Source organism: Siniperca chuatsi, linkage group LG17 (genome assembly GCF_020085105.1).
Source record: "Siniperca chuatsi isolate FFG_IHB_CAS linkage group LG17, ASM2008510v1, whole genome shotgun sequence".
In the NCBI taxonomy this organism is placed as follows: domain Eukaryota; kingdom Metazoa; phylum Chordata; class Actinopteri; order Centrarchiformes; family Sinipercidae; genus Siniperca; species Siniperca chuatsi.
In genome coordinates this window covers 5,429,792-5,436,426 of record NC_058058.1, presented here as the reverse complement: position 1 = coordinate 5,436,426, position 6,635 = coordinate 5,429,792, and positions in this window count along the sequence as shown.

Below are 6,635 nucleotides of genomic sequence, written 5' to 3'. Positions count from 1 at the left end.
CGCCTTCAGCGGGAGCAGGACGGGCCTGCCTGGGGACAAAGTGGGGCCCAAATGTCAGAGAGCTGCACAGAGCCAGTACAGAGGGTTTCACTGGGATTAGATAGTCTAAACTCAGTAGGAGTCCTTTCATTAGGAGTTCATGTAGCAGGCTGGTTCACTGAAAGCAGTATCAAATTAACTCACTGTGTACAGTATAAATATAATCAAAGTCCCCTTTCAGACACGTTTCAGGACATTGATATAGTAAAAAATCACAACATTACACCCACTCATTGAAAAATCCAGACTTTATGAATATGCAAATATTTCTTTATTTCAGAAGTTTAAACTGCTGGATGCAAGATGTCTCCTACTTCACTGAAAAGTCCATTCTCAGTGTGTGTGTGCACTGGAGGCTATACATTTTAGCATCACACTTCTGTTGTGATGTTACAAAACCATGCTTGTAGGTAGGCTACACATGTTCAACTCAGATTTAAGATGAGAGCAGAGAAACTTTCCCCCCTGCAGAAAATGCATTTTAAAAACAAGACTTCTTGCGTCAAACTCATTATTCTGCACAGCGGAGCTCAAATGTTCAGGTGAAGTGTGAACAGTGAGCCAAACACATTTCTGAGGGAAGGGGAACTTTAATATTTGGATTCCTTAAAAATACTGGGAGCAGAGTAGCAGCATGCAGGTTCATGCCAACATTATGAACTAAATCCAACAAGTCCTTGCTATTGTGGGTATTTTATTTTTTTCTTCACTTTGCATTCATACATTTGACTTTATTGTATTTTTAATTCATCTTTGACATTTCTTCTGGATTGGTTTTAGACAGTGAATTGTGCACATAATAACAAAAACAACAATAATAACTTGCCTAGTGTATTTGAGCAGAGAGTTAAGAGGGTATTTATTATCATTTTATTGTTTATTATTTGTTGTTATTTTGAGAGAGAAACCATGCATTGATGTTTCTCTGAAAATATTAGGTTTGGTTATTGCTCCTATTGGTGTCCATTTGCTTTCTCTTCTGTGATCTCTCTGGGCAACATTTTTGAAAACCCCTCTTCACTACCACCAACCACTGTCCTACACACTAAAGTAAAAGCACTAAAATGTTATGTAAGTAAACCGCAGGCCTATAGCTGCAGCACCCACTCTGCCTATAGGCAGTGGGAGCACAATCAACTAAAGTTCATACTGTGCAAATCTATTCTCTACTTATCACAGCTTCTACTAGCTATTACTTCTGGGTATATTTAGGCAATCTTAAAGTTGAAGAGCTGCAGTTTTGGACCGTAATGTGTTTTATGTAAGCCGGTTTATCTGAAAAATGGTTGAAGACTCGGATATCTTCTCCACAGTTTATTTGAACAAGGCTTTCCTGGCATGTTTTAGAAATGCTTGCAAATCCATTAGCAAATGAAATTCAAATGGGAAGTAGGAATGAAATGGAAAGAGCATAAAAAGCAGTGACACATATAACACACAATAAACCTTTTGATTCACTCTCTGTTGAAAAGTCATTTAATTGGATTATTCATTCATTACAGAAAAAAGAGAAGCTTTACAAAAGTCTGTGCAGGAAAAGGTCTTATATAGTACTGGTATATAAATAATCACTGATTTATTCTTCAAGCAAACAAGGGGGTGTGGTCGCTTGTTCATGGCAGTGCAGTGAAGTATCGTTAAAGTCAATGATTACCCAGCTTTGGAAAAACATCAATGAGGAATGAACTCTTAGATATGAAGCATTCAAGTGATTTCTTTCAAAATGAAAGCAACAACAAGCAACAACAGAGACTTTCATGCAGACAAACTAGTGACCAGACCAGAATTTCTGGTATCAAAAACGCACAGGTATAACATACTGTAATGTCTCCTTGCAAGTTTTCTTTTCTTTTCTTGTCCTGAGGAATACACACTTCAATGTTTTGATGTTTATTGTACATGTTTGATCAATGACAATAAACCTGAATTGATCTGGATTACACTAAATCATTCAAACCTTAAACACAACACAGAAAAAGTGTTGTTACCTTTTATCCAAACGCACAGAATACTAGCAAAATACAGGGTTATATTGGGCTGAAAATAAACTACAAAAGTGACACATGACCAATACAACCTATATGTACACAAGCAGAGAAACCAAAACCATGATAACCCTAGATGAAGTCTGTGTTTGTGTTGGTTTTTAAAGGCTTCATACTTCAGAATTCATGCAAATTTAACAAACAGATCCATGCTATCTTGATTTTATCCCACATTTTTTTCAAGACATGAACAGTTTGATATAGCCTCTCATGAGCAATGACCTGAGCATTAAGACACCAACCACACACTTAACTTCCATGTCAGTCAGCTGCATGATTCTCTTTTACTCCACACAGACATCCCTGCCTTTCTTAAAACTATAAATCTAAAATAAGACAAAACAAGGTCTCCAAACCACCATCATCATTTTACAATTAAAACCAGTTTACTAATGTAAGGAAACTGTAATAAACTGTAAATAAAATGATTTGCAGACACATTTTGAGATCAAGTGAAAAGGAAAGGTGATTTTTCTCATCTAAAAGGTTTTTTAGTTGCATTTTTGCAGAAGCAACAGCAGTAATATTGACAGTGACAATACTTCTCCTGCCTGATTCATGGGCTAAAACATCCAATAGAATCCAATTTAGCCTCATGAGCCATCCTGACTCTGGGGTTTCCCAAAACCAAAACCATTTTACAACGAGGAGAGTGTATGTTCTATGGAGAGGAATTATGTAAATCATAAATCACTAGTAGATGCAAATAGCATGGAATTCAGCATGTGACGGTAATATTTAATCTACATAAAATAAACTGAAATGCAAACTTTAATGCCCCTTAGAATTAGACCATGTATGTTCGTTTGAAACTTTTAAATAAACAAGGTTAAGAAATGGAGTTTATGCACATTATATCAGAAGTGATGTTAAAGGAGAGTACCAGTGTCATTTCAAGAAACAAAAATTGCATGCCATTTGATTGGTCTTACAGTAAAGGTTAGTATGTCCCAGCAAAGATGCCCTTGAATAAAACACGAATGATCCGACAAAGTTAGTAAGCCAAAATGTTAACCGTGATTATTTTTCTCAGCCAAATGGAGGCGTCGAGTTTTCATATTTCATATATTTATCAGATATTTATTTCTCGCAAAATAATGAATGGCAGCAAATATCTTCTACTGAAGGAAAACAAGCTTTGGAAGCTTTGAAAGGTGATATTAAGAGTCAAGAGGATCATGGGAAACCAGGGCCAGACCTCAGCGACAAGATCAGGATGGACTCAGGAGGCTAGCTGTACAGAAAATTGCAAATCATATTATTACTATCATTATTAGCTATCAGCATCACGGCTGCTGTCCACAAGCAATCGACAGGTCAGCATGCTGCAGTTACACTAACTCTTAGGTATATACTTGGACAGCAGATATAGGCTATACTATCAGAGTAAGGAGAAATACGAAGCACATTAGTAGCGAGAGTAGTCTTTTTGGTGCTAAATGTGATGCTACAAAAAGTTCTGACAGAGATTCAAGCATGTTCATTCATTCAAAGAAGGTGTCTTTTTTTCTGCAAATGCACCTGTCTTGTCCCAAAGTGAACACACTGATTATATGAAAGATATTTTTAGGAATATCATTACAGTTTGTTTTTTTTTTTTTCCTGTATAAAAAACATTCTCAGGTGCTGGGAGTATCACGGTGGAGACAGATGTGTGACTACAAAACAATTTTCAAGCAGATAGAGCACAATGCATTTCTGAATAATTCTCAGTGTAGACCAGAATAGGAGTGCTGCTCAGTTTGTCCAACAGAATATCCACCTGATTTGAAAATGTGTTCCTTATTCTTCCTGTACATCACAGAGTGAGCTTAGAGTGACAAAGAACAGTGGTTTTCAATTATTTTCTCCAATTATCTGTCATGAATCAAAGATAAGACTAAATTCAATCACACTAAGAGCCACTGAATAGTGCTGGAGTGAATTAAAATAAATTGATCTCAGTGTCAGAAACTGCAGTTGACAGTTCTTCTGTCGATGAAAGCAAATTACTATTATGATCAGAGGTATTAGCAAACTGCGACACTGCAGGCATCATCTCATGGGTTTTCATTATTTTCTTTGGAATTACAGAGAATAGTAGATTAACAGAAGAGCAAATCTACCAGAACTGAAAGAACATTTTATTAAATCTCCCCCTACCCACACACGGATCAGCACGTCTGTTCTGAGAGGCTTTGTGCATAGCAGCTCTGATGTGTAATGAAACAGAAAACCTCAGACGAGGTTGAATGACAGAAAGTGAAATCCTTTCATAAAGCCTTTATCAGCTGTGATTGCCTGAACTTTAGTATTATTATTCCAACAGGCACATGCTGGAGGCTCGTGTCCCTTCACCCTGCAAAACACTAAAGTGCCATCCAACAGAGGTTTGTAATTTATGTTAAGAATGAAACATTTAATCTTAAATGTGAAACTTTATTTTCACTAAAATCATAATTGAGTTTTAAATGGTTCTGTTGCCATATTTTCTAAGCAGGTTAAATCCAACACAAAGCATTCTTTGCAAATATGATTTGACTTAGGGGTGATACAAAGGCCTGAATTTGTTGAATTTCCTGGTTGGTCCATGTATGTCAATGGATGTAATGCAGTGCAATTTTTACCCCACATTATTAAAGGCATTCTGGGTAATATGCTGATTTGCTTTCTTACACTGCATTCAAGCAATGTTGGCAGAATGGGGAGAATAGGAAAACCTCTCATTATTCCAGCTTTCATGAGTTATTCCAAGAGGGTTACCTGCATTGCTAGCCATGTCGTCACACCAGATAAATGGCATGATAAAGTTTCTCATGTTATTTGTGGCGATACGGTACAAATAAAACCACATAAACAGTGTATAGCTCCTGTTTATTAGCTGAAGTGACTGCATTAGTTTTAATGTAGGATTTTATTTTAACATAACTGCCGGCAATGGTGGCTTTGTAGCCATTTTGCCACTGGTTTGTTGATACGGGCGTAGTCCAAGTGGAAGCTATCATAATATTAGAAATTCCCAATATCTCTGACTCTGACTCTGACTACAACTAGGAGGCTGACGTAAAAGTTTTTCCCACTCAGCTGCTTGTAATTACAGTCTGTACAATAGTTGGAAGAAAAGCTGAATGAAAAGATCTACATCAGTGCAATTGCTGTGCCCTCAGTAGAGTTTGTTCTGGTTCTGTTCTGCTAAATAGGTCTTGGAGTCAAACTCTCTGGCTAGACAGCAAACATGTATTTTCCCAGTATTTCTTTAAATCGTTGGTTTTCTTCTTTAACATTTTCTCAGCATGTTTTTAAATTATCAAGGCTTATATTTTTAAAACAAGTTTTATATAGAATTGGGATTTGACCCTAATGGTTTGTCATTTGATTGCTGCTTTAATAAGCATACATTTTTGACATTTTTTGACATAATTGTAGCCTACAGCATGTTGATTATCTGACTTTTGTCTGTCTTTGTCCTGCTTTGTAGACCCAGTCCTGAAATGAACAGTCTAAATAGGACTACCCGGTTAAGTACTACAACACTGTTGCTGTGTCAAACAGTGCACCCCTGAGGTGACTAGAGATACTCCAACACAGCTGAAGCAAATTTTGATGAAAGGATTTCACACAGTATCACTGTGACCCAAACATGTAAACGTGACATGAGTTAGACGGGAGAGTCTTCCCAGCTGAAGGCATCTCCAGCCCTGCGTGTTTGTTTTCTACCTACTGTGGATGTGTGGTTAAAGGATCAATGCAGCGATAGTATAAAATCTTGCATAAGCCTTGCAGTAAGGAACATATTAATATTTTCACACTAAACACATGCAGATCACATATCTTTATATTTACAATAGTGAAAAAGGGATGATTAAGAGTGACTGATGCTGAGATGTGTTATGTCAGATTCCTCTTTCCCAGTGGATGTTAGAGATGTCTCAGTGCTATTGTCATTAATATTGCTTTAGATTGAACTGAATTGATCATCAATTTGTCTTTAGTATACCTAACCTTCTTACTTGAATCAACCTGATATTTACATCATACACAAAGTCAGCTTTAGGAGCCTGACTGTGGCCTCTTAGTGTTAATATTTATATCTGAAGAAGTCCCTGCACGAGCAAAAGCACTGCCCTATAAAACAGCCATACAAAATCAATAATTCAGTGACATGTAAGTAGGGTATGCAAGTCTTTTACACACTCATGATTCCTATATTTAACATTTTACCTCTGCAGTAAATAAAGACTCAATCCAAACTACATTTTCCTGAATAAGAAGGGAGCTAGTTAGCCTAGTCATTTTTTGCAGACCCATTTAATGTATTTACAATAGCTGCTACTTTTTTTACCCCTTTTAATAACAATGTGAACCTTTTCCTTGTTTCAAAAGGATCACGTGTGTTAAATTTTGTGCTTATCTTGTCCAGACACCAAACATCTGTGTCTGTCTGACTGCTTTTAGTAACCCTTAGAGGTATAGGTCGTAAATCTTGCAGACTTTCCAGGTTGACATCAATACAGTTACAGCATGAGGCAGCCATATGGCAACAATAACAGTGGCATTAAATGGGATCCTTGG